Source organism: Taudactylus pleione, unplaced genomic scaffold, assembly GCF_031769625.1.
Source record: "Taudactylus pleione unplaced genomic scaffold, aTauple2 ptg000108l, whole genome shotgun sequence".
Classification (NCBI taxonomy): domain Eukaryota; kingdom Metazoa; phylum Chordata; class Amphibia; order Anura; family Myobatrachidae; genus Taudactylus; species Taudactylus pleione.
Window position 1 is genome coordinate 2305641 of NW_028284510.1, and position 11498 is coordinate 2317138.

General features: G+C 43.2%; 1 protein-coding gene across 5 annotated transcripts in view; it reads right to left on the reverse strand.

Moving 5' to 3' along the window:
* The window catches only part of LOC148525431 (chemerin-like receptor 1), a 136297-nt gene that overhangs the window by 17992 nt on the left and 106807 nt on the right, over positions 1–11498 (reverse strand). The window lies entirely within an intron of this gene.

Below are 11498 nucleotides of genomic sequence, written 5' to 3' on the forward strand. Positions count from 1 at the left end.
TCATTTGGGTTGTGGTCATGTCACCTTGTGCTTAGCGGGACCCTCTTTGTGGCTGTATGGGGCATGGCCGAGCCTCTTTGGCAACCACGCGCCCTATATCCCGCCTCAGCGCAACTGATTTCATGTGGTACAACTGTAAATTATTACGACATTGAAATTCTCAGAGAAGTTTGGTGGCCCAATAGAGCCAAGGACAAACACTTTTAAATATTTACAAAATTATAGCATGACTTATAATATTCCCAATAGTTTACTTTAGGAGGTTCATTATTGCTTTTATTAAATTATATTGTTCAAATGTCTACTGAAGTAATGCTATCAAGTCAAAGATTATAAGCAATGACCTGAGATATCATAATAATGCATATTAATTTTGTATACAGGAATTTAATCATATCTATAATATAATGTTTAAGTAATGAAGGTGCAGCTCAGTGCTCAAAGGCATTGACTATGCAAAATATCAGAAGTGGTGAAGTTTCCCATATCAACCAATAAGATTGGAACTATCAAGTTATAGAATGTACAAGATAAATGATATCTACAGTAGGAGCTGATTGGTTGCTATGGGTAAACGGTCCACCAGTCCTCTTTAAAAGTTTTGATAAATCTCCCCCCTAAGAGATATGAAAGAGGACCCTTAAAATTCTAGTAACATTCAGTGTGGCCTAGGACAAGTCTCTTCATTCCCTGTGTCCTCAGAAACAAAATTAGACTTTGAAACAGAATGCACAATTCTGTTTACAGCTATGTGTAAAATAGTTCTAATGTACAATATACTGTATATATATATATATATGTTTTCCACCTACCTGCATTACTTTGGCTACCCCCCCCGTACTGCATAACCTTCCCTCCTCTACACACCTTTGTGTTTCACCTATCCACGCTGCTGTGTCTCCTCCCCCCATCCACACCACTTTTATCCCATCTGCACAGCTCTATTTTCTGCTTTGACCTCAGTTGCATAGACTGCATGTGCATATTCCAATGAGCAAACAATTCTGTGAATTAGCAGCTCCACCATTTTGTGAGTGACAGCAATCTCATTATGTGAGAGTGCTGAATCTGCCGTTAACCACAGGGTGTGATGGCGTACCATATCTGTATAGCGCAAGGAACACGTCCATTAAGGCGTCAGCCTTAATGATCGTAATTTCATTGCTTTTTGAAGTTTGAGTGGCAGAAAATCAATAGGTTTTGTGAGTTTTCAGATCATGTCTAAGCAGCCTTAATGGGACATATGAAACCGTAAGGTTTTTTGTCTATGGAATATATATATATATATATATATATATATATTTAACAAAGATATACACAAAGTAAAACACAAACATACAAACAAACTATGTATATATTTATGAGGATTTTGGTCACCAATGCCATTAAATCTATCACATAATCAAAAGTACAGTACAAGTAAATGTGGCCCTGATTCAGAGCCTGACGCTATTTGCGGACGCTCGTTCATAGAAAGGGGCTGGCTATTTAAATTAAGTGCTCGCTCTTTGCGGTCTGTTGACGCCTCTATGTCTGAACGAGCAAACAAAACATGCGCTCACTATTTAGGAAAAAACGCCCCCTGGCCGCTCGCATCCTACGTCATCTTCGCTATTTATTTGATTAATCGAGTACATCGAAAGGCGTATGAACTGCTCGCAGTGCTTGTGGTTGGATTTTCCTACCGCAATCATGCGAGCAGTTCAGGCTAAAAGACAACCAAGTGACGTGGTTGATGACGCTGCTTTGTTAATTATGCACACCCTTAAAACGGCCATTTTGACCGTTTGGCACGCCTGCGTTCGGATCTCCACTCCCCGTTTTCAAGCACCTTCCCCTGTTACCATCCACAAACGCCTCATTCTGTTACTCAAATTAGTAGGCATGCGCTATTTTGCGAGCACACGATTTTCGACCGCACTGACTGGTTCACGCATGCGTACTAAAACCCATACGCATGTGCAGATGTGCGAACATCGCTCGGAGCGAACGAGCGGCCGCTTACGAGCGGCTCTGAATCAGGCCCTGTGTGTTTCACCACAATGATCTATAAAGTGTATTTTACAGAACTGGAATCATGAAAACATTTAATGTCCTGTTTTAATTGTACAATATTTGCTACATATGTACATCACATTTACTTTTAGTTTCTACTGTAAATGATGTGGTTAAGGTGGTTACAGAGAAGATCTGTAAAGCTGAAGACAATGAAAACTCAAAGGCAAAACCAGCTGGTCTGATCTAGAGCTGAGAAGAAACTGATTTGCTATTTTGCACAATTACGACCAAGAAGTAATGTGATAAACACAGATTATTATATAACTGAACATTTACCCCGCTGCCACTTGGATGGTCAAGATTGTGCAAATCTCTCATTTTTCAAGGTATGTATTCAAGAATATATATATAATACTAGCAATGTGAGTAGCATTATTTAAATATAGAACATCAATATATTTAATTGCACCGTGTTATTGTTATATCAATATAATATAATACTAGCAATAAAAATGTAGCTGCCGCATTTTATAACATGCCCCATTGCACATCCTCAAGTTTTGACCATTGTTCTGCAAAGTCCACACTACACAGTAACTTACAGACCCCATAAATGATCAAATCCTCCATAAATAGTTTGTACCTGTGCCCATACAGTGAATTGTCTATTCGTTTTAATATTGAGCTACAGTAATTCTTAGATTCCTTCTTTCAACCATCCTAAAGCTCCGTTGGTAACATGTTAAAATGAGTGAAGAATGTACCCTAACCTATTCATTACTTTAAATACAGCTTTTCTGGTTTTGTAAATAATATAATCTATTTCATTTAAATGAAATGTCCATCCATGGAAGAACTGTAGTAGGATTTGCCAGATTCTGGGGGACTTACGCTCGGGACATCAGTTGTGCTGAGATTTCGGGGGTGATCAGTAGTAAAATACTCCCATAGGTACATTTCGTAATTATGCAGAAAAACTTGGCAGTGTTTTAACAAATATTTGTATTGTATGCAACCGACCACTGCAACTGTAGTCTGAGGTTAGGCGATACACTTATGGAAATACTTGTTTAAATGTTGCATTGAATTTTTATTAATATGAATTCTAGTCAAGCCAGTTTCATTGTATTGATTGATTTATGCAGTTTCACTGTCATACGGGAAGAGACAGTTCAGTGTTATGCACATAAACCCACCTCTAGGTGTTTGCAATATAAAAAAAATAATTATTTATTATATACAAGTATGGAATTTATCATCCAGATTGCTTCGAAGTTGGGTCTTTATGAATAAGGGATTTGTCTTAAACGAAGTTGCTTTGAAAAGACACAGGGGTCTATTTACTAAGCAGTGTTAGGAGACAGAGTGAAAAGTGATCAGGTGCCAGCCAATCAGCTCCTAACTGCCATGTCACAGGCTGTGTTTGAAAAATGACAGTTGGGAGCTGATTGGCTGGTACCTTATCACTTTTCACTCTGTCTCCTAACACTGCTTAGTAAATAGACCCCACAGTTATAAAATGACCCCTTACACTACACCTGGTATTTTCTTCCTCGGGCCTGACTCACTATAGATCGCTATTGTAATCGCAGCCGCGATTACGCACGCAGTTCTGCTGCGAAAATACACTAATGTCTGCAATTGCAAAGCCAATAGAGACGCCCACAACCGCAAACTCACATCCGTAAGACCTTGCAGACCTGTGTATACATCGGTACCATCGAGTAACATCGGCCTCTCACACACAATTACAGCAGCCCTGACCGGTCTCAGAAATGACAACTCTTGTCTCACGCAGCGAAAACTCAAGCTGCCTATGCCGTCGCAGTGGCTAATTTATGCACGCCCAAGTAACGGCGTTCAAACGGACTTGCACGCTTGCGTTCTCCGACCACTCCCACGTCACCACCCCCAAACGCTGACATCTTGTCACTCACTCTGCAATGGCTTTCTGTCTGCGTGCCTGATTGCAGAGCGATCGCAATGCTAACTCATTCATCCGCACTGCGATGCATGCACAGTACGCACCATCGACCGATCTGCGTACGCGGTTGGAATTGCGATACATGCTGAATCATGTTCCTCATTCAGGAGAATATTTATCACAATCTGCATTTTTATTGCAGATTGTGATATTTTCGCATACATTCACCAAGTGAAAAAATATATATATTTTCACTCGAATTTACCATTGTGCATTGTCAGGAAACGAGCGCCGATAACCGTCCATCCCAGTAAAGAACTGGAAGCAGTGTGAAAGCTTTATGTTATTACACTGCTTCCTTGTTTGGGTCTTCTTCGCACACTGATCCTGATTCATTAAGCATCGCAACTGCAACAGCGCACGCAGTTGGCCGATTGTAGTGTACTGCCCATGCGTATGCATCACAGTGTGCGTGCGCAAAGGCTACACTGCAGTCGCATTGCAATTACGCAGAGCACGGTAAGCCATCGCAGAGTGAATGATAGGTAGTCAGCATTTGGGAGTTGGAGAAACGCAGGCGTGCCTGTCCGTATGAATGTCGCTACATAGGCGTGCATAAATTAGTCATAGCGATTGCATACGCAGCTTGAGTACCTACTGCGTGCAACGAGGTTAGCAATTTCTAAGTAAGGTCAGGGCTCCTGTAATTCTGCATGAGGGGCCGATGTTACTCGATATTCCCCGATGTATACGCAGGACTGCAAGGTATTACGGATGTGAGATAGCGGTAGTGGGAGGTGTGACGGCATTGCGATAGCATTCATTAGCATATTTCGCAGCAGACCTGCGTGCTATTCCAAAGCTGCGATTGCAATAGCGATCCTTAATGAATCAGGCCCACTGCAGACTTTACTTCTACCTACGGCTGCTGCACATGTGCAGTTTTCCAGCTCCGCATGCACAATACAGAAAAGTCTGTGATTTGCATCGGGACCTCATGCAACACTGCCCTAAATATCTACCACTTGCTTACACAGATATGATGCTGGCACTCAACAATGCCCAACTGTGACCATTTTGAATTTAACAAATACAATTTATTATTTATTATTAAATAATAATAATAATAATAATATTATTAATAAAAATATTAATAATAATATTATTAATAATAATAATAATATTAATTAAAATAATAATAATAATAATAATAATAATTTTAATTTATGCTTTAGAGGTCTTTTCATTATAGCAAAACATTTTTGGGAGATAATTAGGTTTATTACTCACATTGAGTTCTACTTAATTACTGGAAGAATTCATAATTCTCCTCTCCATGAGTTTCTCTTCCGAAAAGCTGTCATTTTTGCGATGAGAGCTTTTCAGAAGAGAAATACTCTTCCCTGCCAGTTCTTACATTGACACTGCTGTTATGCATGCTGCGAATGTGCCTCTTCCATTCACAGAAGCGGCACATGTGCAGTACTAATTACAGCTACGTTAAGTGTATATAATATATACATTAGAAAAAAATATATTTTTCTATGTTCTTCCCACCGCTGCTGCTGACGGGAAGTGTCTCTCCTCTGTCCGTTCCCCGGAGGCACTTGTAAGTACTTCTTTAATTGTGTTATTTCATCCATTAACTGATTATAGTAAATAAACAGCTAGTTAAGCACTTACAAGTGCCTCCGGGGAACGGACAGAGGGGAGAGACGCTTCACACTGCAGCAGCATGCGGTGGCGGTAGTGGGAGCCGGAGGACGGAGTGCAGAAGGAGGAGGGAAGAGGAGCTGAGCACCACTGCAGTCCCACTGCTTCATAAGCTGAAACGTAAACAGCAGCTTGTGAAGTCTTGTGGGGACTGTACGCCATTTGAGGATGGCATACAGTGACACACTCAAATACAAAAATTTCAGTCTTTGAAGAATTTACTAATTTCGGAATATTTGCGCTATATAAATAACTGGTAAATTATTGTGGCTGCACAAGTAACCAGGAGATATCAGTGATATATCCTGCGTTACTATAATAATGAATGGGGCTGTCACTATAAAATAAAATTTTTAGGTAAATTACAGAAAAATACTTTATTTATACAATGATGAGTGGACCTCTTAATGTGCAGGCACATGTCCACAGCAGCCTTTTACCACCATATTCAATTAGGTGCGAAAAGCCGTTTTCTGCGAAAAGGTTTCGCCGGTGATGTAATTTTGCCTGGCGAAAGCTTATCCCTGTATTCAATTGTGGAGACTTTTTGCCGGTGCAGAAAGTCAATGCATTGGACTCGGCGGAAAAGATTCGCTTATGAAAGCAGGCAGAAAAGAGTGCAGAATTGGGGTTCAGGGGTGCAAACATGTGGAAACCACACAGCACCCTTGGGACAGCCCCCCAAAGCTAAACTGTGTCCAAATAAAAAAATACTTAAGAACACCCCAAAAAAGTACTTTCAAAAAGGGGGCGAAAAAGACCATTAGGGGACAAACATAAAAACTAGCAAAATAGACTCCAGGGGGGTCCCCAAGTATGCGCCAGGTGTTTTTAAGATTGCAGGTGCTTGCGGAAGGTGGATTTTTAAGTTTTTTAAAACTTCACATTAGCAACTGTTAAATATGCTAGCACCCATTTTCATGTACCCCAAATTTGCTGGGACAAGTTATTTTGTAGAAAAAATATTGCTAAATGCCATTCTTCACCACTTATGCAAAGAAGCTAATAGCAAGCTTTTGGGGGAAACCCCCCAGAATAGCTTTATTAGGGGTACTAGAACACCCCTATAGTGATCTCCTATGTTACTGCAGCTTTTCGGGGGGTACAGACTATTTCCCCATTTTTTACAGTACTTTTCGCTAGCTCCGAATTCACCGGCTACCGTTTTCACTGATTTCTAATTGAATACGGGGATAAGCGGGGCCGCGCGCAATACTTTTCCGCATGGAAAACCAGCGATGACGGTGAAAAGTCCAGCATGCGAAAAGTACTTGGCTTTTTGCACCTGATTGAATATGCCCCTTAGTGTCAGAGATGTGACGACACTGCCCCTTATATACAATCCCAACTGTAACCACTTGGAATTTTACACAAATTAGATTTCTGAAGGCCCCCATACATGGTGCGATATAGCAACCGATCCGATGGATTGGAACGATATTGGTGCTATATCGTTCCTTGTGTGGGTATGATATCGGCCAGTGTTTGCTCCCGTGGGGTCGTAAATCGTTCCTCCAGATCTTTCTGCATGTGCAGTTTATCTGGGGGTGCCATGTACGATCCCATGCAGCGATATGCGCGGTGGGGGAGGGAGTGCCGGCATATCGGGCGGTCAGCCACGTGATTGCTCCATGTGTGGGAACCGCCCGATATGTCGGCCATCGGATCGGCCGTCACGTCACATATAGAGGGGCAGAGGGCACTGCTTTTAGTCAGCTATTCCAGTACAAATTGATTGTATTCAGCCTTTCCAACACTCTGCAAACTACACCTATCAGCAACGTCTGCGCAGATTTTCAAGTGTAAAATTCCAGATTCCTGTACTAAAGTGCACATTGACTGCCTTCAGCTTCTAATACACACCTAAAAATTACACCTAGCAGTAGCCTGCCCATATTTAATAGCAATCTCCCCACACCTAATAGTAACCTTTCCACACCTTGCAGCAACGGAATCAGTATGATTTACCGCCGGTCGCATGGCCGGCGGTTCTAATCCCGACAGCGGAAGCCCGGCAGGGGTGGAGATCCCGAAGCTAGAAAGGTAAGTAATAAATAACCTATTTTTACCCCCTAACCCTCCTTTAGGGGTGCCTAACCCTAAACCCCCTCTGAGTGCCTAAACCTAACACCTCCTTTCCCGCAGCCTAACCCAAAGTCTCCCGGGGGTGCCTAACCCTAACCCCCCCTTACCCTAGCCTAACCCTAACCTCCCGGGGAAAGTGCCTAACCCTAAGTCTCCCTGGGAGCCCCTAACCTAACCCCCCCCCCCCCACGGCTAACAGCGCTCACCGCCCGGCTTACCTTTCGTTCTGTATGCCGGGCGTCGGGCTCTGGCGTAGGTCTAATGACAGCAGTGGCGGATCTAGACTTTACTTTTAGGGGGGGCGGTTTAAGAAATAATACCGACTCCTCACCTTTCTAATGATTGCTCCTCCCACTTATAGTCCTGCCCCCAAAGTGAGCTTCTGTGGTGTCTGAAATTATAATACACAAAGGGGAAAATTCAAATGTTTTTTTGATGCCGATATTTGCATATCGCCCGACACTTTAGACAGGGCAACATGCAAATGTTTGTTCCGATGCCGGACTCTCATTTTTTGTGCTAATCAGTAGGGGTGAGCAGAAATAATAGGCGTATGTGGCATGCATGGCTGATTGGAGCAACAATTGAATTGCTGCGCAGGGCCCCCAAAAAACATTTGAATCGTCCCAAAATCATTTACCGACTTTAGACAGTTATTTCATCAGTTTTGGTCTACCAGTGGGAACTCTGGCAACCCAAATAAGCATTACCTGAGAACATTGTCACAGAATACATTATTGTACACTATTGCTCCGTTTCTGTACATTGCACTCTACTCAGATACCAGTACTGCCTGCCTAACCACATCTCTGTAATACATATACTGCATATACATCCTAATATATGTCACAGGAGCCCCATAAACACACAGACCTCTGATCCCCAAAACACAGTGAGACCATAAATGTATCCATGCAGTACTTTATGGCACGTATAGACATTGCGTACATTCCACAAACGCCACACTAAAGGATCCCCCCCTTCCGCACACACACATATACATAACACACACACACATATATACAGAACACACACATACAAAACACACATATATACATAACACACACACATATATATATACACATACCTGTATATGTATGTATATATATATATATATACATACATAACACATATATACATAACACACATACATATACATAACACACACACACATAACACACACATATACATAACACACATATTATATATATATATACACATATATGTATGTATATATATATATATATATATATATATATATAAAAAATGAACAAAGGGGGTGCACTCACCAGTCTTCTAAAATTAGTTTTTATTTCATCTTTTTAAAAAAAATTCACAGCATCATAGTAAAGCTCCGACGTTTCGGTCCTGGTGAGTGCACCCCCTTTGTTCATTTTTTGTATGCAGGGATACAGGTGATCCCATTTGGGTGGCTACCCCAGCAATTGGATTTTCAGACGTGAGTGTGGACCAATACTGGACTTATATATATATATACACATAACACATATATACATATACATAACACACACACATACATACAAAAAAAACTAAACTTATGGCATATTTTAAAACAAGAGCCTTTTATTTATTTTACTATCACAAATGGTATCTGAAATACACATATTGAACTCCCCCTCCCTTGGATCAGCCACTGGATGGTCCTACCTGATGGCGGAGGGTCCCTCCCTCTTCCAGTTCTATGTGTACATAACACATACAGGTCCTCATTCAGAGGCGCTCGCAAGAAGCGAGCGCTCGTTCTGAATGAGGGCGGCCTCTTCATTTTTGTAGTGCGGCCTCCTGGTCGTTAGGTAAGCTGTGGGTTACCACCCACAGCTTAATGACCGACCAGGTTGATGGTCGCGATGGTGAAAACCATCACGACCATCGGGGCTTGCGACGAGACCCTAAGGTTGGGTCTCGGCAGCCGCAAGCTCCAGGGAGCTTCCTGCTCTGAAAAAGCAGGAAACTCTCCACTGACATCAATGATGATGTCAGTGCGGCCGCCCACAAAATGATAGGCGTTCGTTATGGAACACCTTCATTTTGGAAACCACCCCCCGGCCCGCCTACAAAATGGGGCGAGCTGTTGTTCAACATCGACAGCCGCCCCTTTTGTAGAGTGCTCCGGAGCGAGCAAAATGGTGCGCGTCGGTCAGGTACTGCACCAGTTTCTCTCTTGCTCCGGGGCTTGCGCAAGCACAGTGCGGCCGCAGCGCATGCACAGGGCTAACTATCGACCCGGTAGTGAGCACATCGGTGCTTGCGACCTGGTCTGAATGAGACCCACAGTCCCAGTCCTGTCAGCATGTCAGTTACATGCTGGGTTGCTCCAGCAGCGGCCATCTTTACAAAAGATGCAATGACTCATGGGATTTGTAGTTTATCTTTATTGCTCAGAGTCTGAGCAGTACAAGAAAAAACTACAAATCCCATGTCACTCCACTTCTCTGGCTGGCTGGGTGCCGTCTCTGCACCTAATTGTATGTGCCCGGCGCGTCGTCCAGGTCCCAACTGACGCTCACAACTGGCCCTAGCCTCTGCTGCCTGCAGGATCAGTAGGTGGACAGGGCTAGGGCTGTGTGTGGTATGGGGGGTGATCGCCCTGATCGCCCCCCCTGAATCCGCCACTGAATGACAGGCGTCGGGATTTCGACGCTTGTCCTTTGTACCTTGCCAGAATTATACAGTCGTTAAGCCGGCGGTCGGGATTTCGTCCGTCGGCATCCCGACTGCTTCCCGCAGCAACCTTTCATATGTTGTCAAGTGTAAAATTGCAGCTGAGATTTGAAATGAGTGGATTATGTGTGATTCGCAGCCTGATTCAGAGATGAATGCTGATGCAATCTAAAATATGCTAATGCCTTCCGAACCACCACTGAGCATGGGGGCGCCCACTGCTGCTTTCTCAAATTCATCCGACGACGTACAACAATGCAAACATCGGTAAGAAATAGAATGCTGCAGACCGGCCAGCCATACAGCATATGCGCCAAGTCTGACCAGTCATAAACACTGCAGCTCTCATAATACACAGAGGGATCTTGTGCTGCGAAGGAGATCGCAATAGCTAATTTATGCACCTTCATAAAACGTTGAAACGGTCAGACGCGCCTGTGTTTGCCTAGCCATCCCTCGTTAACTCGCCCCAAAAGCTGACTTTCCAGTCACTCACTTTGCGAATGGATCTCTATGCAGGCGTAATTGCAAAACAATTGCTGAGGTTTACATGCATGCGCAATGGCAAACAATCGCTCGATCTGTGTACAAATCGTTATTGCGTACATCTCTAAATCAGGCCCTCCAAACATGCGAGATCCAAAACTTCAGGTAAAATTATGTTTTGCCTCATATTCAGCTCAAAAACTATTTGGATTCTTTAGGACAGAGGTAGGGAGCCTTTTTTCTGATGAGGGCCATTTTGATGTATATAACGTTATTCACGAGCCCGGTTCAGGCCACTCTCTCTCCATGTGATGTCACACGGGCAGGGCCACAATCGCTGGTGGTTACAGCAATGCCCAGAGCAACCTAAGGATGCTCCAGGGAGTTGTAAGGGCAGTGGTGTGACTGTCTGAAGCTTCCAGGCGACACTGCTGCATAGATTCTGGCTGCAGGATGCCATTCTAGGCACCCTGCAGCCAGATGAGGCTAGCAGAAAAAAGCTCCAAGGGCCAGACCAAATGATTCAGAGAGCCTTATATGGCCCCCCCGGGCCTGAGGCTCCCCATCTCTGGTTTAGGACCTCGGAGATCACGTTTTGTCACAATAGTTA